This window comes from Epinephelus fuscoguttatus, linkage group LG23 (genome assembly GCF_011397635.1).
Source record: "Epinephelus fuscoguttatus linkage group LG23, E.fuscoguttatus.final_Chr_v1".
Classification (NCBI taxonomy): Eukaryota; Metazoa; Chordata; class Actinopteri; order Perciformes; family Serranidae; genus Epinephelus; species Epinephelus fuscoguttatus.
In genome coordinates this window covers 27,136,239-27,164,195 of record NC_064774.1, presented here as the reverse complement: position 1 = coordinate 27,164,195, position 27,957 = coordinate 27,136,239, and the positions used below count along the sequence as shown (strand labels likewise).

The 27,957-nt window shown below is 41.7% G+C and overlaps 1 protein-coding gene across 3 annotated transcripts in view; it reads left to right on the top strand.

Moving 5' to 3' along the window:
* nlgn2a (neuroligin 2a) overlaps positions 1–27,957 on the top strand; it is a 243,272-nt gene that overhangs the window by 57,546 nt on the left and 157,769 nt on the right. The window lies entirely within an intron of this gene.

The window sequence follows — 27,957 nt, the reverse complement described above, 5'->3', positions numbered from 1 at the left end:
TCAGAATTGTGTGAACCCGTTTGGCAAAAGCCCAGTCGCCAGAAGAAAATGTTGGCATGTTACATTTCTACATTTAACAAGGATTCAGATCAGCACTTCTAAAGTGATGGAATATATAATTTTGTTATGGGAGGCGGAGGGGGATGGTGGATTGCGTGTCACCTGGGTGAAATGCTGTGTTTCCAGTGGCTTTTATGGATCCCAAATGCGAGTATTACTAGGGACCTGTCATTGTTTTTCAACTGGGGATAGTGGCACAAAAATGGTTGCATTTTACCCAGACATCACTTAGTGTCCTGCCGGGATAGTGGCAGGAAAAGCGGTAGTTTCTGCAAGACATTACTGCTTTTCTAGTGAGAAATGTGCCCCTAAAATTAAAATAAGGTATTTTAAGTCAAAACATGATCTTCTCCTAACCATAACCATATGGTTTTGTGTCTAAACCACATTAACCACAGTGTTTAAACATAAAGTCTCAACGTATACGCTACATATTAACATGCAAATGTAACCTCCTTGTAATCTCCAGATGTACTATACTTGGTTTGCAGACACATGCAGTGACAACATTTTTTCTGGCCATTGTGTTTTTGGCAAAGGTTTGAATGTAATAGAGATTTATATGTAAAGATTTTGCACGTAAGCTTTTATATTGAAAAAAAAAACAAACTCTCACAAGATTATAACAGTATTTACATGTAAATAATATTTAATTAAGTATTATGCTTTCCAGAGAAATCGTGTATTTCTAAATTTGGAGAGGATGAAGCGCTCCTAAAATGTTCCTACTCTGTAAGCATAACAAACAATTTAAAAGCCCATTGGATTATCAGGAAAATGTATCGTAACAAAGCTGAAAACAGATTTTCATTTTTGGCTTATAAAAAGGTGTATTCTAGACAATATTCAAAAGCAAATGCACAAAAGTTAAAGTCATGCTCATCCGTATTCCAAAATCATACTGTGGCGTATTACTGATCGTCAATTTAGACATGTCAGCTATGTCTTTTGACAAAATAAACTGAGGAACGATAAATTATAGTAATTAATAGCTATTATGAATGAACTAAATGTATTTTCTAAGCTGGAGTTATTGCAGTAAACCTCTGCCATTTCACACTTCATATCTCCTCCCTGCCCCTTTTCCTGTATACCTTCTAGTAAAGGCAGAAATGCCACATGAATAATGAAGAGGAGCATGTAATCGGTGTGTTGGCGCATGTGTGTGTGAGAGAGAGAGAGGGAGCCTTGCAGCATTAGAACAGGTAGCAGCTTAGTTGTTGATGCTGATGTGGTCTCAGTATGCATTTCGACAAGGTTATATAACACATCATGCTGCGTAGCTGGCGAGCGGCGTTGCTGCTATTTATAGAAACGCTTTGATGGAACAAACTCTGTGACACACAGACACAAAAACATCAACCTGGGCGTGTTTGTGCAAACTCATTTGTACGCTGCACAAGCAATGACTTATAGCGCCTTATTCTTAATATCTCTCCCTCTGTCTCTCATGCACAAACAATAATAATAAGCTCCTATCCAATAAAGCACAATTGCTAACTATTAGAGGGACAAAGAGGTTGTATTAAATTCAGAGGCTGCAGCAAGTAAACAGATAATTATTGATGTGTCCTGATCAGTCACCCTGTCCGTGGTGTCCTCTCTCTCCTCTCTCTCTCTCTGTCTGCCTGTCTCTCTTGGATGAGTCAATCTCTCAGTTCAGCTTTCTCCATCTCTCTTAAGCACACACATATACCTGAACGCGAGTGCACATACTCGCACAAATGTAGACAGAATACACACAGCCACAGTCTGGCGCGACATTTTCCTTTTGTTCATTTAAATACCAAGGAGTCCAGACAAAAAACCATTACAGGGCGCAATGTGGCGTGACGGCTTTTTGATCAGCTGGAGAGAGAAATAAGGGGAGAAATGTTAGGGGCATTACCACTCATTTTGTCGAGGTGCTCTGATAACGTTTAACCAGCTGATTGCTTTGTTTAGAGCCCTGCCCGCCGCCGTAGTCTGGAAATGTAAAGCCGAGCACACAGTTGAATAAATCCTGCAGAATGTGTAGCATTTGAAACATGCATTGGAGTGTGCATACATGGGCGCAGCTATTATGGTCACATGGATGAATTATTTTCATTATGCATTTAGGGGCAACTAGATGCTGCAATACTGAGATTTTCAGATAATGTTTGCAGCACCAGATCAAACAAAATTGCATACTTTAAATGTCTTCTGTGGAATCCACCAGCACCCACAGTAATTCACCAAAAGACTGCAGCAGAGAGCCACAAATCCAGCCTGTTGCGACTCTGTTACTCTTTCATGTCATGCGAGCAGCCACATGCTTTGTTAATTTCCCTCCACGTCCACCATATGCTACATTAGCACCCCACTGTTTAAGATCTATGTGTTAGCATCAGCTATGAACTTAACAGTGCTCCCCGAGGTAGGATATGGCCGAGTCTGAGCACAGCAGCAACTGCAGCATCCATCCCTCCGTACGCAACAAAATAAACCTACCCATATAGAAAACAATCTCAATATAGAAATTGCCTTTTATGAGAGCCCATAACAGTTCAGTCTCCCCGCTTGCCAGTAGCTGTCACAGACTCCTGATACGGCACAAACAAAAGCCTCAAATACATAAATCTTGATAAGGTTATATCTCAACAGCTGGTCATGTTATGGAGGACTAGATAACACGGTGAACAGGCAGCTCTGGGAAAAATGAACTAGCATCAGGAATTTAAACACTTTTTGCTAATGTCTCAGCCTTCTGGTGTGCAAACATTAATTTTATAGAAAGGGAGCTTAATCACCAGATGCATCTGCAATTTTAGATGTTTTTGTCCTTTCCAATAAAATTGCTGTGACAACTGCACAGTAAAAGCTGTAAATTTACAATTATTTCACTATCAGGTTCCCACCGCCCTTGTTTTGATCTGAATGATTAAAAAGGGTGGGAGAGATCGAGCGGGAGCGATAGAGAGAGATATGAGGAGAGAGAGGAAGGAGCAGACATTGACAGCTGCCCAAACCGAGCTGCCTTTCAAGATATCAGAGCAACTGCAGCACCTCGGCAACCGAACAGATAAGACTCCAGCCAAGATATCAAACAGCATCAGCAATAAGCAACAGCCACAAACAAACACTTTCGCAGCCAGCCACGGGCTCCTCACCAACTGCTGCCAAACAGCCCTGGGCCACCTCAGCAGGTTAGGGGGGGATGGGTGGAGGCAGGAACGGCCCAAACAAATTGGAAATGTCAAATGGTACCCCGATCGACCTTGCTCTGCTTCCTCATCAAAAACTTAATAAAGAATTTGAGATGTTGTAGCGTTTGCTTTAATATGTTTGATGTGTTGTTTGAGGAGGAAGTGGTACAGGTGGGATGAGGGCACTGAGAGGGGAGACATTTAAATGAATGTGTTACTCATCATTGCATCATTATTTTACTGCCTTTAAAATATAATACCAGAGGGCAGTTAGGGGTGAAACCTGGAGGGGTGCCATGAGGTAACTAAAGCACAAAAGTACCATAGAAAAATTCAATATTTTAATGTATGTTTAATGTATAAAGATCCCCAATATACATGTTCATTTAAAGAAATGACCTAATGCTGGTGCCATCACAGTATCCAAAGCAGCTGGCAATAATTTACACTGATTTTACAGATTTTCTAAATATACATGATTACAGTTGTATGCAGCATTTACAACATTAATATAGCAGCAAACCACTATTTGCTTTGTAAAGATATAGTGGAGTAATAGTGTCCTGAGCGGAGACTGTTGTAATCGGAGCTTCTCTACAGTCAGTTGTGGTAAGCCGGTCTGGCAGCACATGCATATTAGTGTGTTAACCCCACGGACTAGCTTAGTGGCGCCACTCTGCAATCTACTCTTAGAGTGGTTACAGCTGATAGCGATATGCATCGTTGTGGAGGCGTAGCGCCCAACCTCAGGTTGCCCCTTGGCTGCTAGCTGCTGGCTCAGCCACCTCCATGTTGGGAACCGTGTCCAATCTACTTAAAACATTCTGAATTTTGCATAAAGCCCCTTGAAATGCAAAAAATAAAAAAAAGTTTGCAACATTTCATTTTTATTAAGACAAACAAATAGAAATTTGAGCCATGTTACAGCCATGCTTCGTTAATTAGACCTATTTATTGGGCGGTGTCATGATATTACGTGTATGGTACAGCAGTGTGTTTAGAAATCCCAACAGTATAATTTTCAAAGCCATCAAAATATGGATGCTCATCTTTCTATTAACCTCATACTAGAGAGGCTGTAGTGAAGATGTGTTGTAGTGTACATAACGCACCACCAGAGGTCAGTCTGGTGAAACAGGAAGCTGAGCTGACAAACATGGTGAGTGCCAGTGGTGGGGATAACATTACAGGACTGTACACAACCAGCCTGCAGCAACAGAGCAGAGCACTAACTGTTGAAACAGAGGACTAACTAACTAAACGACTCACTAGACTAAGCAAGGTGGTTGTTGTGGAGTTTGAATGAAATGTGTTTTATGATGAGTTAACAAGGCAGTTAAGCTAGTCTTGGTTTGGTGAAAGAGAGAAACTTGAATTCTGAAGTTCTCTGCATTATGTGATGTTATTGTGTATGTATTAGACTGAAACAGCTTAGAGAACACACAGAATGTAGCAAAGTCGCCAGTTGCGAGGGGCGTACCATATACCTTGTTGTTTCATAAAAAATATATATATGAAAAGTACGTATAAAAAGTACTCCCTATTGTTTGTAAAATTACTCTTCCAAACTACAACTTCAGTGAAACATGTAAAAATATATTTGATGCAATTAAATGTTTGTTAGCATTAGCAACCGTAAGCTGTTTTATATTGAGCTTTTTTTGATCTGTAAAAGGAAGAGTGTGTTGTTTCTTACATGGTTTCACTTTAAAAGAGTTTTCTCTTTGATAATATCATGTATGATAATATAGTAAATAATGACAATGACTGTAGTAATTAAAGGCAAATTCCGACTCTTTTCTATCTATTAGTTAAGTCTTTCTACCTCAGGGCCTGCTCCTTAATGGGCTCCATTTGTGGCCCCTCTTTATGTAAAGAAATTCAACAGTATGGTATCAACAGTGTGTTATCATTTATGTGATACACTTTACAGCGTGTTTTGGATGTTTTGGAATACTCTTAGTCTTTTATGGTGAGCCGAGGACAATACACGGCCGACGGCAGTAGATTCATCATTCTCTTCATAATGCCGGATATGAATCATGCTTTCTGTGTTGTCCCCCTGCTGAAGGAATTAGTTAAGAGTTGTGAGGCTGTCCCATTCCTCATCCATTTCCTCCGTCTCATTTATCTCTGTCTTCCTCAGGTTGCTTTTTTTGAGCGCTCAGATTTATTGTCATCAGCGCAGAGGTGCAATGCATATCTTACTTTACAAACAAGACTAAGATTAAGAGACACAGAGAGAAGGAGCAGACAGCTGAGCCCATTATGAGAGGAAAATTAGATAATCAGCAAAACCACAGACATGCCACTTTCATTCCAAAATGAGAAATCCGTTTGCATTTCCAGGGTGGGCTTTTGGCACAAACAAAACAGACCTCGCCTTACATTATGCTGCATGCCACATCAGTGTGACACAGAGAAATGTAGCTGTACCTGGAGGGATGGATTTATTTTACTGGACTTTTTACTTCAGCGGAGATTACTGTTGCATGGCAACCAAAATCTCGTTATGCCCAGTGTATAACGCATGTTCTTTGTGCTTGTAAATCTCTTTTCTCACTAAACCTGCACCCTTCATTTGAGCCCCATCATTAGGGGTGGCACTATATTGGAATGTCTGGATTTAATGTAATTACGAGTCTTGGTGTCAAGATGTGATTCAGAATCCATTCTCGATTCAAAATGTATTCTTAATTGTTTGTTGGTTTGAAAAGGTGGCACTTTTTTCAGGCTTTTAGTCAAGTGCACTGTGTGTGTTCATTAAAGCTCTTGATTACTGTGTGTGTGCAACATGGCGTTAGGTGTTGGAATTTTTGGAAACCGTGAATTGATTCTTAATTGTAGAAAATTGTGAAGTGATTTTTGACATGATTACAGCCTGAACTTCCTGTCATGTTTAAATATTACAGCTTGTGTGAATGCTCCAAACATGTATGCCACCGGCTGCTTTAACCAGTGCATGAGAATTTATTATGTTATGCTTTTCTGATATCTAACTAGGAAGCAAGAAATCTCCGTATGTAGGTATAAATGCATGTGTGTCTCCTTCACATATCTGGAGAACCATTCATTCGATCTACTCTGGGTGGCTGTATTGCTGGAGCCGCAAGGACGTGCAATGTCGAAGTGGTGCACTTTGTACACATGACATGTTCAGTATTAAAAAACTTTGAATACACTGCTGAACAGTGCTCTGTAGCTCTGTGCAGCAGCGGGGGCGGAGCTTTAGGGCTCTGTGAAGAGTCCACCTGTGTTTTCACTGGACTAGCAGTGGCTTGGGGGCATTTTTCTTGGCCATACTAACTAATAACACTAATAACGTTACCACGGGTAAATTATGTCTGCTAATTAAATCTATGCTCTACTTTTATAACTGCATTGGTGCGGACTCGAGCATGTCTTTACCTACTGAAATTGAGTAAGTCTGCCAGAGACAGCTGCAAAGCTGCAGATCACTGTTTTAAGACCAGAAACCACAAAAATGGTTGTTCATGTCTGAGACTTTGAGATGCTTCCTGTGGAAATCTGGGTGCCCTTAGCGACACATTATAGCATTCCCAGAGGGGATTGTGTGGGCATTTTATTTTTTTTTTAAAAACTGGAATTATTTCCCAACCAATTGTTGAAATGTAAAGTTTCAACATATCAGTTACATAATAAAGTACAAATGCTTCCTATCCATGGTTTGAAGAATTGTTTAATATCAACGTTTATTTGGGTGATTAGGTTTAACACCTATTTGGAAATTAATAGTGTATTTCACTGGTGTTTGAATCTACAACATAACCAGTAACTTTGACAGTCTGTCTTTTAAATATAGTAGTGCATTGTTTTCCGGCACGTTGGTGTTGTGGTTAGCACTGTCGTCTGACAGCAAGAGGGTTTGAACCCAGGGTGGGGGAGCCCCCGTGTCAGCGTGGGTTTTCTCCAGGTACTCCGGCTTCCTCCCACAATCTAAAGACATGCAGATTAGGTTAATTGGTGGCTCTAAATTGCCTGTAGGTGTGAATGCGAGCGTGAATGGTCGCCTGTCCCCATATGTCAGCCCTGTGATAGTCCAGTGACTTGTCCAGGGTGTACCCCACCTCCCGCCCAATGTCAGCTGGGATAGGCTCCATCCCCCCATGACCCACAAGACCATAAACGGTTGAATAAAGGATGAATGAATGAATGTTATCCTCTGAAATAGAAGTACACAGTAAGTAGTATACCATAGAGTTGCATATGTTTAAGTGGTTTTGAGGCCTTATGTACGATATTTCGAGTAAGGCTATAATGATTTGAAATAGCAACATAGTTCAATATTTTTCACATCAAAAAAACAATGTAAAACTTTTGGGGCCCAGGTGTGTTGCTCAGGACTCAAAGAAGCACAGTGTTGAGTGTGAGGTTGTTTGGATGAGTGGTTCTCGAGAAAGCTACAAACAACCACAGGCCAAGCAGTGGAGCCATTCTGACCAGGCGAGGGTTTGCACATGCCAGCACTGCACAAACTCAGACGAATGCCGCTGAGTAAAACAACCCAAGGAATTATGTTTGCATCGGTTGATACTGCATCTAATGGTTGACTTCTGTTGCCAGTAGTGTATCCTTGAAGCAAGGTGGAAAGTGTGGGTGTGGAGGTCAGGGTGGAAGGGCTTGTAATGCATCCAACTTCATGCAGGAGACCAGAGTTGACATCCCAGCAGCGGCCATCACAGTTTTTCCCTTAATAGGCTTTTAGTTCCTTACGCTTAGCATAATTGAACCATAGTTTATTGGCAATGACCACACATGCACACACGTGCATGTTTTGTATATATTTTTTTCTTTGAAATGTAAAAAGGCACACAAAATAGAAAAGACAGACAAGAAACCCTCCAAAGAAGCTATCTTAAAAACTTTCCCTTAGAACAGTAATAACTTTACATCACTGCCCAGAGGACATTTTGTTCTCCTGAAGAGTCAAGAGTTTTTTGCACCTCATGCTGAACTTCTATCATGAGGTTTTATATGAGTTCACTAAAGGTGAGCAAACTCTCTTTCATAACTAAACAGCGTGGTAAACAGAGTTGAGATGGAGTCACCCTCCAGTACATCCCTGCTGCTCTCGCCTTTAAATCTTCTCTCAATAGCTTCTTTATCATTCTGCTTTTTCTCCAGCGAGCTCTCTATTCACTCTTTTGCTTCCTTGCCTCCTTTCATCCTCAAAACTCTATCTGTCTCCCTGACATCTTTCCTCCTCCGCCTCCTCCTGTCCTTCATTTGCCCCTGGCCTCCATCCCTCTCTCCCTCCATCAGCCCACCTCCTCATCCCTCTCCAGCTCCTCCATCTTAGCTCGTCATTGCGGAAGCAGGTTGTTTTTTTTTTTGCATGCTGGTGATGTCACAGGTGGAGTTTGTGTGTGTGTGTGTATGTGTCTCAGAATGATATCGCTCTCCTTCGGACCGTGTGAATGAGATGATCCACCTTCTTGCGGCCTCCCTGCCTCCATCCCCCCCTCCCCCCCCGCACTCTGCTGCACACTTCCACTCGCATAAAAGAGTCAATTTGTCAGAGATGTCAAGGGTGCTAACGAACAGCCAGCTTCTTGCCATATGCCTGTGTGTGTGTGTGAGCACGTCCGTACTGTTGCTGCAGCATGGTGTGAATGAGTGTGTGCCAAGTGTACTAAGCAGACAAGTACACGTGTATATATAGCCGCTGTGTGGAGGGCTATAAGACAATTACGCAGGTGTGACATGTTGTTTTCGCTCATTCAGCCTATAGAGGTGGCAAATGTGTTAATTAATACATGACAGCTCTGTGTCCTGTATGCGCCTTGGCCTGCCTGTCTGTGTGTTTGTGCATATGTATTTCTCTGTGCGTGTGTGTGTGTGTGTGTGTGTGTGTGTTAAGGCTCCTCTTCCTCCAGCGCCGCCTGAAGAGTGTGATGACCAGTCTATTTGACGGGCGTTCCAGTCACAGCGGTTGCCCCGTCACTGCAGTGACTGGGTCATCGGAGTTAATTATTCTCAGCGCTGGTCCATCATGCTCCATGCTGTGAACACGCACACACACACACACACACTTATACGCACACATACGCTGTCACAGCCAGACATGTGAAATTGAAGCACACATTCTCCCGGCTTAACTTAAGCATGGTGCCTTTTAACTAACTCCAAAAACACACAAAGGAGCACCCTGGGGCCCCGTACTGTGGAGTGTCCTAAGTTACACTGACACATCCAACCACGCAGGCTGTACACTAAATGTATGGATTTCTACAGTTGAGTTTGAATGACAGTGACTAATGTGAGGCAGTCTTCTTGCTAATTAAAGTCTAGTCATACATTAATTACCGTGAGCTGCAGTATTTAAAGTCTTAATTGAGTGCTGGATGATTTTCCCTTTAACCTTCGCTAAACCAGGATTTTCTTTTTGATTACTTTATCTTCAAACAAAAGTTGACACCAAGGAGTAAGAAATTATAGTTTCCTATTGTCTGTTTTAATACAGAACTCTAGTCCTACATCTCTCCTAGATGATACCATACCATAGGACATGCAACATCTTAATTTCAATGGAATTCTATGCTGCAGTTAACATTTGTGTCCAGCTGCACTCCAAAGCTCAGCTTCTCTGATTGTGCCTCTGAATACCATGCTAATCCCTGTAATATGTTACACTAGCTAGCTCATTCACTTCTGTCAAAGATGTATTGTTTCTCAGGAGAATAGGGCAGAACGTGTTAGTGTCACATTCTAAATGCAAATAATGACCATGCCCAGAAGCTAGAACTGTGGTTCTCAACCAGGGGTCGTAGAAGGAGTTCCAGGGGATTGTCAGAGCAATGCAGAATAGTTTATTTTCACTCTTGAATTCAATATAAATTGAGGCCAATGTGAGTCAGAGTCATGTGAGTGACTATTCAGATACAGTAGGTTTACTTATTCTCAACTGTGGTTGGCAACTGTCGAGTTCCAGTCTTAAAAGACAACTACGCCTCATTTTCCAAATTCATACATGACATCTCTGTGGTCTAAGACAGTTCCCACACATGAACAACTCTCTCCCAAATCTAACCTGCAGTGCTAAACTAACATTTGTGATGTCATAGTGTATAAAGTCTGGAGCTGCTCCACAGACAATGAATAGGGAAAGATGTTCCAGATGACACAGAGAGCCCTCGGTGAATCTTCTGAGTATATGGGTAGACTTTCTGTTTCAGAGCTGAGAACACTACAATAGAATAAAGCTCATAAGGGTATAAAAAGAAACAAACATTCTGTGGGTCCCATTAATTGTCTGTAGAGCAGCTACAGACTTTATACCCTATGACATCACAAGTTTGAGACTTACCTCTTTGGTTTCTGGCTTTGAGAGAGAGTAGCTCATGTTCACAAATATTGATTGGACGTTCCTAGGCCATGGAAATAACATACTGGAATTCCTTGTTTGGGTGGTGTTGTCCTTTTATCATATCTAACAACCAAAATAGACTATTTGCAGATGATGGTCCCTGAAGCAACGTCTTATCAAATTAGGGGACCTTGACACAAAAAAGTTTGAGAACCACTAAGCTAGAGGGTCTCTGTGGCAAAGCACACATTTTAGATAAGGGAAATAAGTAAGTATGAAAAATAATTCTTTAATAGCCATATTCAAGAGATTCTGTTCTTTAATGTCACGCATTTATTAAAAATGAAGAAACTGTCTTTAGATTTTTTAAAGGAGCTATGTATGACATTCAGAGCAATTCTATGATACAGATTACAATGACAGTGATTGACTGCATCTGGCTCTCAACATGGAGGTGGCCGAGCTGGTAGCCAGCAGCAGTACTGACAGAGCCAACAGTGTTAACGGTTGACCGGAGGGTGAGCGTTACACTTCTGTGACAATGCCGTTCTACCACTGTGGGTCAGGACGCAGTGTGGAGCAGCACCAGTTAGCCGGTCTTTGGAATACACGCACTAACATCCACTCGCAGCCAGACTGTCTACCACAACAATAAACAGAGAAGCTCAGATTACAACACACAGATGTTGTGTAACTTCATTCTCTGTTCAGGATGCATTACTCCACTATATCCTTACATAGCAAATAGTGGTTTGCTGCCATATAAATGTTCTGAATGTTGTATAGAGCAGCTTTAAACTTAAAAATATAAATATGGGGTTTCTAGTTAAGTAGTAAGTCCTGTGTCATATGGATTCTCTATTTTTTATATAAATATATAGCATCCTAATAATCACTTTTACAGCTATAAAATGAAGAATATATAATTTATTTCATGGTTAACTTTGTAGCACAGCATCTTAGTATTTGCGCCCTCATTTGTAGTATCCTATTAGTTGTTTAGTCACCAAACAGTATGTGGGTGTAATGACAAGCTACTGTATCTCCTAAGGCCATACACAGAAGACACAGGAGGGAATGTAACACAGTATGCATGTCTTTGAGCATGTTAATTGAAATCATGTTTTCCTTACCCATGAATCACTCAATGCCACAGCTTTAAACGTCACACATATTTGCCCTCTGGCTTTGTTTATGTATATTAATTAATGCTGTGGTTGAACATTTTAAGAAGTGCTGTATTCCCCTTTAAATGCATGCTCAATGGAACTACATTATTTACAATATAAGATGTATTTATGGCTGTATGTTAACATTGAGGCAAGTCCTGGCTGACTATTTTGGAGCAGAAGGTAAGCCATATGCGAGTGGGTGGGGTGATGGCAAAATGCTCGCACAGATATACATACACACACTGTTTGTTAGGAAGGCCATGCTGTTCAGGCACTATCAGAATTACATTATTGCGCAATAGCATTCACAGAGCGAACCAAATGTTCCAAATGTCTCTGGGTCTGCCTCTCTCTGTCTCACTTGGTGTACCACAGCGGGATCACAGCTAAAAAGGGGAGGGGGGGATCCCACAGCTAAAAACAGAATCCAAACAGCTAAAAAAAAAAAAAAAAAAAAGATCCTAATTTGGCAAAACAAATGAGCACCCTCGCGACTGTGAACGCATTAGGGGAGTGATATGCAAATGAGTGCTCCATGCGCCTTCAAGCAAGCTTGCCAGATGCTGGTGAGCTCAGCCCGGCGGGAGTGTCGTGAGGTAGATCTCACAGAGAGAGGCAGGGGGAAAAAAAAGAGGGGGGAGCATTGGAGGAGAGTGTTTAAATGTGGTGTGATTAGCGCTGAATATTTTGGCAATTGCCCTGGCTTGGCATGAGTTGTGAAAGTTGTGAAATTTATAGCAGAGTGCTTAGCCATTCCTAATGTAGCACAAGTGATGATAAAAGTTTTTTTGGACCATGTGGGTGTAACAGTAAGCATCTACAAATCACATGTGGGATGTCCCTGTGAGGATTTAACAGCTGACACATCTCAATAAGGTAGATTTACATAAACATGACCTGGAACTTGCAAGCAGAGATCACGAAACACATGTGCCTTATATGAATTTAAAGAGATATTCATTACTAATCATTGACGGTATGATAAATCAGTATGATAACTAGGGCTGACACCTTGTGGTCAGTTGGTCTATTAGTTGGTTGTTTGGTCAATCCTTATGCTCTTGTCCGGCTAAATTCTCACTGGTCGGACAATCAGTTGGGCTGCTTGGGGATGGTTGGGCAGGTGAATGGGCAGGAAACTTGATACCGCGGGAATCATTGCTGCTTACACTCTGGCTCCAACCTGGCAGCGACCGTATCCAGGATATTGGAGCTTAACTTCTGTACAGTGGGGTCAGTGGAGTTGCGTTGTCAATCTTTATATACAGTCCGTGGTCCACCAAAGCATTTTTTCCCAGCTGAAAACGGCAGGCACTCTTCTAAAAACACCCAATTGGGAGCGCTATAGTGCTTTGGAGGTGCAGCGTTCTCTTAGTTTAGGCGCTTTGGTTGCATCTGGTTGCTATGATACAGAATATCAGTGGAAGTAAAGTTGTTGGCACCAGAAAGAGTACTTGTTCTGATCCTTGTGGTGAATGAAGGGAAGGCTGGTGTACATAGTGAGAATGGAAATTAATTTCTCCTCTTTTGTTGTTCAGCACTTGTACATGCAGGATATGACCACAGGCTGTATGACAAAGATGGACGACATGACTGCTCCCCAAAGTGCAGCCGCAACATTTCAATTGCACCCTGGTGGGTAGCTGCAGTACAGGTCATTAACCCCGCCCCCTCGATATTAGCGGATGGGAAATGGGCCAAACTGAAACTCAAAGTATGCATCAATTTTTTTCCCCTCAAAGATGTTTTCTGGAGGTATTTCCTATCCCTCTGATGTATGTTGAAGTGTTTTTTGGAAAAGTTTGAATTAGTTATTGATACTGCACGATAATATCGGTATGTTCATTGGTATTGGCCTATATCAGCTTTAAACTGAACTATCAGAATCGGCCAACATGCTTTTCGTATTTTGTACAATAAATATTACATACTGTGAAAAGTATTGTATTTTATATCTCCAGCTGCTGGTGGGCCATCACATTAGGAGTATACATGCATAATAGGAATAGAGTCTTGATGATCACTAAAATTAGGTAGGGAAAAAAAGTGGATATATCAATATAGGTATAGGTTATTGGTCAAATGAGTTGTTAAATATCGGTACGAAATCCAGTGTTGTGCATCCCTAATAAAACCCTCATTATTGACAATCAGTGCACTTGCTATCAAAGGTGCTGCTTGCAGTTAGTTGGACTGGTGTATGGAGTGCATAAACTTTGGCTCCAAATGACATCACCAGGGCAAGATGGCAGCAGCCATATCTGGGATATTTAGGCCAGAGTCCTGCACGGGTCCAGTTTTCAAGATCCGCCCCGACCCGACCTGGCGACATACAAACCCGCACCCGAACCGCAAACCCACGCATCAGGCCAATTAGTACCGCAACCCGGTCCGACACGTTGAAACATGACCCGCAGCCTGACCGTAACCTGGATTTAAAGTAATCATTTTGGGTCATATTGGCTGAATATTGAACGACCTGAACGAAGCAGCTCTCACAATAAAAACCTGACTTCAGCTCCATCATCAACCCTCTGTGTTCTTCTCCCATACGAGTGTAAAAGCACTCGTTTGTTACGTTTAATGCTTTTAAACTTTTAATCTATGTAAAGGAACTTTACATGTGTAATAATAGACTTACTTTCTGTCCAGAGCGACGTTCAGCAGTTACGAGCCGTCACGTGTTTTTAGAATCCATCGAGGAGAGAAGTAATTCATCAGGGAAACATTTCAGAAACATTATAAAGTGATAGTTGTACGTTTTATCCACTTATTTCTCAAATACCTAAATAATTATTTACTGTTTTGGAAGCGGCGCTTGTTATACGGTGGCAGCCATGTTGATTCTGTCATCCAATCACAAATTGTGTTATTAGATGGTGAAACATGTGTAAACAGCTGAACCAATGCCTGTTGCGAAATAGCGGAGGCGATCCTCAGAGAGTAAATAATGACCAAGATAGTTATCTGTAGTTTACCGAACTAATGACTGATGTGTTTATCTAAAACCTGCGATCCGACCCGCATGTTATTTTTTCCACCCAGATCTGAACCCGGGAAAAAATGCATTTTTAAAAACCACCCGCAAATCAGCTGTTTTTGCGGGTACCTGACCCAGTGCAGGACTCTGATTTAGGCTTCATTTTTGGACAGTAGGATGAAGTAGAGAGGTGTTGTCCGCCTTTATATACAGTTTGTGGATGTGATCTCTATACTGTATTTCAAATGTATGATCATTTAATTACACACTATACTTGTAAAAAATCTAAACACAGTGAGAGACATTATTTTATTGAAATATTATATTACCTCTCACTGTGTAATTTTCCATGTGACATTATCAATTGAATATCCATCTAAAAAAATACAGTTCATTATTTTAATCAGTATTCTGATTGATGATTGCCAGGCTACAGAGTTTTAAGAATACCAATTATAATCAGCGTCTGAAAAAAACAATTGGCAGAGCGCTTACAACAACAGGCATCCTGAAATGACTGCAGCAAATAAAAGAATGCATTAAAAATAAAGCATACATGTGACAGGTTTACAGGTTACAAGCAAATGTGCCTGTGGGCAGTAGTAGTTCTTCCCATAACTAGCTGTACAGATGGAATAATAAACAGAAGTGTGCGCAGATGTGTAAACTGCGCAGTAAGCACTTCATTAGTTATTTAAATAGAGGCAATGCATACTGAAATAGATACATTTCATTGCAGATATTCTGTATGGATTGGCTCGTAAAACAATAAAATGCTTACAGTAGAGCCCATGTCTGTTAACACATGTCCTTAAGATAAAATAAATGTTTATATTCCTAATAATGTGCACATCAAACATTTGTTCTTATTGGTTATTGCTCGCTCTTGCATACACATTTCTGTATGAACCCAATATGCCTGCATGGGCAGCTTGAATGCTTATATATAATGCATTGTGTGTGCTCATTGTGTGTGTGTTAAGTGCACTCGTCACACATTCTCAGAGCTACATTTGTGTAAGAACAAGCACATTAAGATCACATTGTACCCGACTGTATGCGAGCAATAAGCTGTCGCTCTCTGAACATGTGTGCTATTGTGCACTTGTTTGCTATGTTGTGGCCCTTGTGTATGCACTGTTTGTTAACACACCTGTTCGCTCAACACGCGTGTATAGTGAGAGGGCCTGTTTCCCAGTCACAAAGCCATCCAGCTCCAGTGAATTAAAGCAGATGAATCACAGCTCCACAGTTCAGTAGGCCCAAAGAGGCTAGTGGCTGACGCGAGCGTATTGTTGTGAATCAACCACCCCGTCGGAGCACACTGTGCCCCCTCTTCCCTCCCTTTCCTAACAGCCCGTGTCACCCAGCTCCCTTGCCAACACCCACACGCACACACACACTGAAAGCTGTTAGCTGCCGCAGTTTGAGAGCAGGTGCTAGCGTGGCATGGCAGCGCCCACAGGGCTCAGAGGCTGCAGACAGACACCAGATCAACCGCCAGTTTTCTACATTCTGCTCGGCGACCGCTCACTGGTGCCCGGCCCTAATTATTATTGGCCGCTGTAATTAATTACAGAGCCTCGGAGCAGCCGGCAGACATAATCCAGGATCACTCCCTGACTTCAGCGGTGTCATTCGGTGTTTCGGACTGTGCCGGTGTGGCTGCCGTCCCTGAGACCGGGTGATCTCTGTGAAAGGACACACTGTGGTTCTGTACCAAGATTTTGCAGCTAAGCACTTGCTGCTCAATTTTGATTTGGCACAAGTCTGCAGACATATGGTCCAAGGTTAGGCTGACTGATTTAGCTTGGATTTTACATCAAATTATTTAGCTATTGAATTAAGCTATCAATTTAAAATATGCAATCAAATATGGGAATCCGACTTTATAGTCAGTGGTAGCGCCTACTGTTGGCCTGGAAGGGCAATCATTCTTGTTGGGAGCTATAAAGATTATGGCTTTATGAGCAGGGGATTTGTCCTCTCCTTGTGGTCAGAGGGCTGCTGCTGCCTGCTTACACACTAAAAGGGACTCACAATACACACACAAGCGCCAAGATTTAGGAGAAAAGTAGATGAGTATTGAGCTTGGAATATATCTCAGTGAAAATTGCACCCAAGGGAGAAAGAAAATAGGGAGTGAGGGCTAAAGAGAAGGGAACACAAAGGAAGGCAGCTAAAATGAAGGCGCAGGACAGATGTAGGAGGAAAGTGGAGGGAGACAGCGTCGAGGCTCGACGGCTGCAGTTGCAGCATCTAGATTTGCGTCATCTTTTAAAAGTGAGTTTATGGCCGTACCCGACTCACCCCCTCTCTCACCCGCCCATCTCAAATTACAGCACGGGCTGTGAGAGAGGATCAAACAAGGCGCACTGTCTTATTCATTTTTCATGCTGCCGCACTGAGGAAGCAAAGGGAAGAAGAAGGAGAGGCAACAAAACTGAGAGGCTGGGGGAATGGAAGAAAAGAAAAACAGAGTAACCTACTTTTTTTTTTGCACTGCGTCTCTGGGTGCATATGTAGAAGCTTAACGAGTGAAACACACATGCACACACTCAAAAAAACACTTTCCTTGTAATTGAGTTGGTGCACAGGAACAGTGGATCCCAGAGGTGGGAGCAACAATGACTGAGAAACACCGACAAAGAAATGGGGACATATACGCTAACATGCACACACACCCTCACCCCCGGCGGCCCGCGGCAACATGCCACCGAGGATTGAGCATGACCTGCCCCCCCCCCCCCCCACGACACCAAGGGGGAACAAGTCTCTCAGGCCTCCTTCTTCTCTTCAGTCGGTCTTCAGTCTCTGTTCAGTGGTGGAGCCGCCACTCTCCGCTTGCACCTCATTATTTCCTCTGGAGCCGAGGGGCAAAGACTCCCGATTCCTTAGATGCCGAGATAGAGAGAAAAGAGTGACAGATAGAGAGAGAGAGGCGGCGGCGTTCGATATCCCACTGTGCTGCACCACACTGCTGTGACACCTCAAACATGCCTTAGACTCGTACACACACACACACACACACATTGAAATACAGTAGCAGCAGAGGAGGTGGGATCAAGAAAGGAGGAAAAGGGAGGGAACAGATTATATGAGTCGTACCATGGCGGAAAGACGAAGTAAGCGAGGAGGGAAAAGACAAACTGTGAGATGGGATTGGAGAGGGAGAAAGAGCAAAGGAGGAAAGTGTGGAAGAAAGACAGAGAGGCAAGAGCCGAGTAAAACTTTGTGCAGGAGCACATTTTGCTAGTAAACTCTGCAGTAGCTGAGGAGATGCAGGAGTGTTTTTGTTTGCTGCACACCACCAGACCTCATTCAGTCACCCCTGGATACACATGCTCAGGAATCTAGATGTCTCCTCAGTCTTTAAGCACCATGCGCTATCAGCTGCATGTTTAAGAGCAGTAACTTGTTTAAAAGGGAGTCAGCTTTTTTAAACAACTCATGGAGCTAGCATTAGCCTAATTAACCAGCTAGCTACAGCTGAAATCATTTGCCAGTGACAGCTGTCATTTCAGCTGGCAAAACTGACAGTAGCAGACGAGAAAAGAGAAGCCTGTTTTTTTTCCCTGCTACTGTCTGAAATCAGGGGCCTTTGTTCGAAAATGACTAAGAAGTCTGAGTGTCAAATCTGGCACCATTGCTGTAAACTGCATGTGTGTCTGCTTTTCCTCTGTTCTTTTCCATTGTAGCTTGAACATCTTTGGGTTTCACTCTGAAAGATTGGGGTTTTTTTGGTGACTGTGACTGAACAATCGGGAAATTGGGAAAATAATGCTCCAACTTATAAGCGGAACATCAGTATTGGCTGTTATTCACCTCGTTGACTGCCATTGGCATATCAAAAAAAAAAGGTGAGAATGGCAGAGATGCCATTGGGACAAAAGGGTACAGTAGGCCTGGGCAATATATCGATATTATACCAATATTTTGCTATGAGACTAGATATTGTCCTAGATTTTGGATATCACAATATGTGTTGTCTTTTCCTGCTTTTAAAGGCTGCATTACAGTTAAGTGATATAATTTTCTGAACGTACCAGACGCTTCGATGTAGTAGCTATTATGTTCCTCTTACCCACTCAGTCATTATATCCACATTACTGATTACTTATCAAAGATCTCACTGTATAAATATTTTGTGAAAGCACCAATGGCACACAATATTGTCACAATATTAATATCGAGGTATTTGGTAAAAAATATTGTGATATTTGATTTTCTCCATATCGCCCAGCACTAGGAAGTGGTAAACCCACTATTTACGCATCAGGGCACACACCCTTTTCCCCCCTGATAATGCTACATTACAAACAGCAAATCTGTTGACATTTCCAGAAGGAGAGCACGGTAACATTGGCTGTTAGCTGTTAGCTGTTAGTGGTTAGCTGTTAGCAGTTGCTAACAAAGTAACAGCTAGCAAAGTTTGTATTAAGTGATTACATGTGTTTTAATGTGTTCAAATTCTACTTAGTAAAAATTAGTATTGGAGGGAGGTAAATTATAACATTATCAACGTGTGTTCAAATGTCATATTGTAAAATTTATTGTTTTGCGAGAAGTTTCATATATACAGTTGTTTGAAGGAGAAATTTGTTGATATTTTCACAGCAAAACAAAATAGATCTTAGAGAGGGAATTTATAATATACTTTATATCTTGATAAAAAGGCTTTTAAAGCTTTTTTTGGTTATATTTAAGATTGTTTCATAAATTTGTATGATTAAATTTGTGCTCATTCAAAGATATGATGAATGATCAATGAGTATAAAAATATTTTTTGATTTTTTAGAAGGATTTCTTTGTCTCCCTGGCACAAAAGGGAGGATAAATAATAATGAAAACAAACTAAATAACAACAAAAAATACTAATATTGGCTATTGGCCGAACTGTTATTTTAACAATCAGTAATTGGTGCATCCCTGGAAAATAATTGTATTTGCAGCCCTCATCAGAGCACATATAGAACACACTGTACTAAACATCAATATGCACATCAGATCCTGTGGGGTAAAAAAACCCACCCAGCATTCCATATTATTGTGCTGATCATGTATACAGTGTATTTATGAGCAAATCTTCTTCCTTCAGCTCTCCCCCAGTTGTAAAACAAACACCGCTCTTCTCGATGAGCTCAGCTATAGATTAAAGCAGCGGATGAATATTCATCACTCGTGTTAATAGTCAAAGAGGAAAAGGAGGAAGATCTGTGGGAGCGAGGAAGAGTGTTTAGCTGCTGCAACTTGTTATTAATAACACTGATTAGAATCTGAGGGTTACTCTCACCATGCCCTTTCTTTTGATATTTATCCCTCACACTCTCCTTGGCTTTAGAAGGTTGCAGCGCAAACACCTACTTTGAATTAAATTAATTGAAGACCGAAATAGACAGGGTGGAAAGAGGAGGACAACAACAGGTAGAGAGGGACGTGTTGGTGTGCCTCCTTGTGTGGGAAGCAGGCAATCATACACATCAGCTGCTCGTGTGTCTCACTGGCCATCTGTCAGGGACAACTAGATCAGGATGGCAGTGCTCCAAACCCTCCCCTCTTCCTCTCTCTATCACTCTCTGTGGCATTCATCTTTATGTATATCACTCTTGCTCAAGGTTCATAGCTGGTCATTACCAGCCAAATGACGCTGACTTCATTTCTCAGTGTCACGTCCTCACTTGGCTGCACCATCCTGCTTTTTATATCAATCTCAGCGTCTTCACTCGAATCTATCCTTAACCTTACTGTACTGCAACAAGCATATAAAGCTGTGCCTACTTACCTTGGCTCTGCACTGTAATACCAAATATAAAGTTCACTAAAGATTAAATTTAAGGTTGTTAAAGATATTCCATGCTGTTGGTCAGTATCAGATATATTCTGTATTCATTAAAGCAGCGGCGTCCACACTGAATGAAATATTCAAACCACAGACTCCGAGACTTTTATGGCTGCACCTTTTCATTAACTAGAAATAGTCTAGCTATCTGAAATTCAGAATAAAATGTTTTGTATCTTTGGAAACTTTTCAGTCTTTGGGTTTGAGTTATGTTTGGGGCTCAACATGAGTTTGTGAAATGCTTGCAATGGGGTTTAAGTCTTGCCAGATAAATGGAAAACAGTAATATTTAAAGAAATTTTGCCCCTGGCTCAACATATTTTATGGCCAGTAAAGACAGTTAAATTGCCTCTAATAAAGTACACCAGCAGCAGCTTTCCCCAGTCGTATTAATTAATTTAACATTCTAATAAACGAGCATCTAAAAAGCTTTAATTTCTTTAATCTCTCCGTCACTGACAGAGCAACAAATATGACTTGTGTTGGGGGGGGCATTAGCATGAGGTATCTATTCCATATTTGCTGTATTGTACGCTGCAAATTCACATTACACTTTCAATTTATCTGTTGATGTCTTAATATCTCTTTCCTCTAGAGCCTTGATGGCATCTCAGTTGGAAAATTGCGGATTTCTGTCACTTTACACAACTTCTCCTACCTTCCTAATCCTCTAAGTCAATATTTTAATGGGAAGCTTTTATCTGTCCCAGGTCGCAAATCCCTGTCTAACTGTAAACAAAGTCCAAGTGCCTTTCTGCGTGGCAAGTGAGCAGCTGTAAGCTACGACTGACATTCATCAGCTTTACTTTAGCCCAGCTCGGGGGAACATATGTCCTTATGTACCCTCCATTCTGCCACTGTTGCTCTCTGCATGTGTCAGATTCCCCTCAGCATTCATTTGCTCAATTACACCCCGTTCACCCCGTCTCACAAACACAGTGTCGCCATTTTCTGAAACTGTGCCCCATGTTGCCTCGGGCTACATCCTCCTCATTGGTGCATTAGTGCGTCCCACTCACCCAGTTTAAAAAGCGACCCCTTTCATTTACCCCCATTTTAATGCTTGCTCTACATCTACATCATATTACATTACTGACAGCAGACACCTATTTAGAGTTAAAGACCGGTCACACCAGAAAGTGGCACAGTGAAATTTGGGGTAATTAGTGAACTACTGGTGTTGGCGACCAATTAACCTTACAAGAGAATCTGTAATCAGTGGATTTGATTGCATGGATCAAGTGAAAATTTAGCTTTTAAAATGCTAATGTGACCTGGCCTTTACTCACCACGGTACTGTAAAAACAGGTTAGTCGCCAGAAGAAAATGTTGGGATTCTACGTTTGTACAAACAACAGTTAACAATTGTACATTTCAAATGTAGCATTTCAGACTGCATGTCTATGAGCTGCCTTTCTCATTGGGAGGTAAAGAGGATGGTGGCATGAATCCTAGGCGAGATGGCTGCCAAGCAGCAGCCACTGCAGACAACTGTTCGAAACTAACAAACAACAAAAGCAGGTGTTTTTTAGGAAGATAGCAGGGTATTTCCAGCAGTGGATGTGGCACCAAATGTGGTTGTTTTTAGGAATTCACTTGGGCATTTCCAGCCTCAATTTTGGCACCAAAACCGGGTTTTTTTTTTAGCAAAATACTGGGGCATTTCCAGCCCTGGTTGTGGCATCAGAACTGGGTATTTTTAGTGAAACATTGGGGTATATCCAGCAATGGTTTTAGCACCAGACCACTGAGACATCTGGGCATGTCTAGCTGCGATTGTGGCACCAAAACTAGGTGTTTTTTAATGAGACTTTGGAGCATCTTCAGCAGAGGTTGTGGCGACGAAAGGGGTATTTTATACAGAAACATGATCTTTTCTGAGCTGTAACCAAGTGGTTATTATGCCTTAACATAACCACACTTCAACCACAGCATTGTTGAAACATAAAGAAAGATAAGGTTCATTGTACCCGCTACATAATAACATACAAATGTTACACAGCTGTGTTTGCAGAAGAAGAGGACTTTTAAGCCTTTAAACCTATTTCACTTTAGAGCTCCTGGAAGTTAAAAGCAGTTTTTTTTTTTTTTTTTTTTTTTTACAAAGCAACTTTTGACATCATAATATTTCTCAAAGCCTGTTCAGTATTCATCAGACATATCATGAATGATGCACTGTAAAACCTAGCGTTTCATAGTCGTCCACCATAAAAGAAATGCGGCCCCTTTTTGTTAAAAAGTAAAGGTAAAGTAGATTTTTGATCACAAAGAGAAGACCTTTAAAAGACCCATTTCAGCCCAATTTAATTATCACTGTAAGAAACTCTTAAAAGTTTTAAAACTCTGCTTGTGTCTCCATCATAGGGTGATATGACCTACAGTGCTATGATCCAAGGTCAAAGCCACTTAGAAGACGGTAAAATATTTATGATATATGGAATGTGTTTAATAGCAGCACTCACAGCCAACTACTATATTTCCCCCACACACACTTTCTCACGTTTCACTGAGCTGTGGCAGCGTCCTCCAGCCGACAGAAGAAGCTCTTTCCCCTGAGGCAGGACCATGCTGTCCTCTGCCTCTCCTGGATGCTCCCACTGGAGAGGATGTGTGTGTGTGTGTGTGTGGGGGGGGGGGGGGGGGGGGTTGAGCGGCACAGGAGCTGTCCTAAAGCAAGGAGAGGTAGGGAGGGAGGGGGACTTAGAGCTAGTGATTTATAGAGGAGACAGAGGAAGAGGGAGAAGCAGGTAATCAGAGCACGACGGCAGGGCAGTCTGTACCAGTGTGTGTGTTTTAAGAAGTAGCAGAAAAATAAGAGAGGATACGGCGTGCTCTTCAAAGCTGGATACACTCATCCTCTTTGGGTGAGAGGAAAACGTCCAGAGTATTTTGCCAGACTAAGTGATGGGGCCGCGTATAGCTTGTGAATGTGTTTGTGTGTGGCTACGAGGCTGTGCTGTCAGCCTGTGATTAATCTACCACTGTCTGTCTAATTACCACCCATGCCCCTCCGTGTTCCTCGGCTCTGCCACAGACGCGTTGACCCACACCGGAAACTCACTGCTCCCAATGCAAATTAAAGCCCTGTAAATATTTGCTTTTAACTCTTGCCGACACATTGTTTCCAATTTTGCGCTCCAGTGGTCCACAACCCCAACAGCCCCCCCCCCCTCCTCGCCCACACACGCTTCACGCTCAGACCGCCGCTACCCAGCGCCGATGTGTATGTGTGTACATCTCTGGGTTGTCAACAAGTTTACTGACAGCCCCGACACTCTCCTCCTCCTCCGTCTAGCCATCCCACTGTCTCTGCATCCTCCCATTGTGTCTGTATTGTAGCTGGCAGTCTATCAGCCCATTCTCGTCCACTGTCAGCCCAGTCTAGTCTCTATAATGCCTGAATAGAGTCTGGGGAGGGTGGGAGGGAAAGAGGATAGACAATGCACAATGTATAAAGATAGAAAAGCGAAATAGAAACAGTACATTTCGATGTGATTTCTTAAATATGGCAGAAAAGTTTTCTGCCTTTGTGAGGCAAAAAAGTTTGTCCTTTACAAAACAATATGTTTTCACGCTTTTAATAGCATTTGGATGTTCTGATGTGTAACATATTTGTGCACATGGACTAATCATCCGTCAAGCTGCTGTCACTGTGGTGGCATCTCACTTATTAAAGGGACAGAATTTAAAAAATATATATTTTTCCTCTTACCTGTAGTGCTGTTTATCTGTCTAAATCGTTCTTGTGTGAGTTGCTGAGTGTTGGAGATATCAGCTGTAGAGATGTCTGCCTTTTCTCCAATATAATGGAACTAGATGGCACTCAGAAAATAAATAAATAAAAACATACATTTGACAAACTCAAAAGCAGTGTCATTTTGTTTCAGAAATCATGACTTGGTTACTCAAGATAATCCACAGTTTCATGCAGGTACTATTTTCTTTCTACTGACCAAACCCGCCAACCAAATCACTGTGCAGAAGGAAGCGTGCATCTACTCATGGATGGGAGGCTGAAGCTTGTAACAGCATGAGATGTAAACATTAATGCCGTCCTCCTTGGCTGAGCTGTAACATTACCAAGCTCTGTGGTGCTGGTGGAACTACCAGTAGATGCACTCTTCCTTCTGTGCAGTTTGCAGGAGCATTTGGGAAGAAAAAAAAAACAGTTCCTACATGAAACTGCTCACAACAAGGTCTGTGGATTATCTTGAGCCATGATTTTTGGAAAGAGACAATGCTGTTGAATTTTTCGAATGTATTTTTTTGGCACTTTGAGCACCACACGCTGAGTGCCATCTAGTTCCATTAAAAAGAGAGAAGGCAGATGTCTCTACAGTCGATATCTCCAACACTCACAACTCACACCAAAACGGTCTACATTGATAAATAGCACTACAGGTAAGAGGAAAAAACATGTTATTTAAATTCCGGGGTGAACTGTCTCTTTAAAATCTGCAATAATTTGACCTCATAGCCACTTCACATATGAATATCCTGTGGCCCCGTAGAACCTGCTACATGAAACATAGTCATCAAAATGCATTTACAACATGGTCACATGTATTCTAGAAGTCCTCAAAAACAAAACTTTGCTCAGCTGTAAAGGAGAAACTCCAACAATTTTACACATAGGTGCCCATTTTAAAGTTTAGTGGGTGAGAACTACTTCATATGTGAAAAAAAAAAGTTTTCTAAAGATGGGGTTGAAAGTTTGAAAATGAATAAATCTAAGCATGTGGAGTTAGAAAGAAGCAAGCTTACCAGACCTCTGTAGCCCGCCGCTCAGCTCTGTTGGAGGCTAGCTGCTCAAGGCTACATTAGCTGCTACTATATCTCTGGTCCTGCTGCATTGATTTTTACACTTAAAAAAAAAGAAAAACTATGAATCGTGAGCAAGGCAGTGTTAGAGGAGTGTGATGAGTGGGTCACTCTTTTTAATAGAGGCCAATGCTTTCACCTGAAAATCACCTCTATTCTTATTGTATCAGTTACTTCAACAATAAATCTCCTTTAACCCCAGATGAAATGGAAAGCAACATTCACAAGTTTATCTCCATGAAATCCTTATGCCCCATTGAAAACCTTTGCACAGTTACATTCCCAAGAGAACTCCACTTGAACCAATTGTTTTTCTAAATGATGCACTCTGACCATCATCATGCATGTTTGTTGTGTTGTTGCCTCACACTTTGGACGGATCATGATACATAATGCTGTAAATGCCATGGCAGAAAACAGTAGGTTTGGTGTTTAGCATTATGGCTTCTCCATGACTTTATCTTAAGTCAGATCGCTGCCATGACCTCAGAATGCGTTTTTTTCTCCTCATTTGCTATTATAATGTTTTTTTCTGAAGAGCTAAATGTTAGTCTGTCGGCCTGCTCTTTACATCCCTCCATCTTCTTAATGTTCATCTCCCCCTTCAGCTATATGTGTTGAACTCTGGCTCTACTCTGATTCTTTCTTTCCCACACCGAGGGAAGGATGGAAGGATGAAAAATAATAAAATAAATAAGGCATTGACAGGAGCCTGAGTGAGCACTGACCTGGCCGCTGGCTCTTTCTATTCGCGGCCCACACAGAGGCCGTCAGCAGGACGGCAAACATACAAACACACACACTCACGCACACACTTATGTCTGCCCCATCTACTGGCATTAATGTGGCATCTGCAGAGATGAAACGGCCCTTTTTCTGTTCAACCACTCAGCATCCACTCTACCATGCCCTCCAAATTACTTTGTGATCAACACATCAAACTGCTGTCACACAGATAAAAGCACACACACAGACATCGCCGACATACAGAACTCCAAACAACATTACATTTTTGCTCAATGTATATACACAGATGAAGATTTGTATATGGAGAAATGGACACACAGTCACAGGGACATCCGAATTCTCTAGTTGTTCTGTTGTGTCTCAGCTTTGATGTATTAATTAGCAATTCTGAAAACAAATGAGCTCAAATACTGTCAGACCTTGAAAGCCCTGAGATGATAATGAGTGTAATGTATTTGTGTGCTTGGGTGCGTGTGCATGTGACCGTGCCTGGCTGCACACTGACAAGGTAAATGTACTGTGTATATTCTAGGATTTGTGCGTTCGCCTGCGGAGATTCACGATTTGTCTTCCTCTGTCTGCCGCTCTGTCTTTCTTCCTCCTGACCCTCAGGATCATTTCAGGGCAGTACCTCCTGACCTCATCCGTCCAGCACCTTTCACGCACTGAATTCCAGCTATTAGCCTGCACCAGCAGCCTTGCAAAGTCAGGTTATTATCTATCATTAAGTTGAACCCAGTGCACTGACAGACAGACTGGCAACACAAAACGGAGTGAGAGGTGGCAAGCAATTACAGGGGAGGTCTTAGTGGGTGGTTCTGCGGCTGTATTGGAGTAGAATTGGGTGGAATTGGTTTTGGTGGGATTTAGATTGTGCTCGGTAAGCTATGTGGCAGAATGGTGATGGATTCGATTCTGAGACTGCGATTTCCACATTGATTTGTCCACTGGAGGAAAACTGGGGAAACTTTTAAGAAAAAGAGCCACATTGAACTTATGAAACCAAATGAAAAGTTGTATATGCAATGAGAAAAACATACAACACACACGAGTGTAGTTTGATTTATCCTTGCTCACCAACATGTGTCCTGCAGCTCAGAGTGTTGCCAAGTAAAAGTTTTTTATTGAATGTGTGGTGCAGGGCTTCACAAGTCCTCCTGGTTCTTAGTAACTAAAACAAGAGCAAAGCCATGAGTCCAAATGTTGTTCAGTGTAAGTGGGTCCAGGTAGAGTTCTGTTCAATTCCATGGGTCTTTTTACTGTATCTAATACCTGGGTGGATTGAGAACTCTGATCATATGATGTTTCGTAATCAATACAAGAGAAAGTATTTTTTCAGCCATAGCTGCTCATTAATTAATGGAGTGTTCAGTTATAGGTTCTGGTGGGTCCACTGTATAGTATGTTGAGTCAGGTCTCATTTTCCTTGATTCTACCTCAGACCGGTTCTGACTGTCCTTTTGGATCCTCTCGTTTTTTTGACAAGTAGTTTGGCAGGATGGGGTTGGGTCGGTTTTTTAGGGTGTGTTTTGGATCAGTTCAACTTTTTTGAACTATGAAGATGTTTATATTTGGTTATATTTGTACACTTCTAACGATTTAATGAGACAGTACCTTATTTGAATTAAAAATCAACCAGTTTTTTGTCTGTTTTAATTTAGCACAGTTCTTTTATGGTTGAATATGTTTATGCAGCAGTTAACATTTGAGAACTTTGGCGTCTTTGTTAAGTGAAAAACAGGTCCTGTAGAAAACATGCGTATATTTCTCAAAATAATGTGTCGAAAGTCATCCTTTTGGTATCAGGATTAGATTGCAGGAGTCATACAGGCACATGCACTATA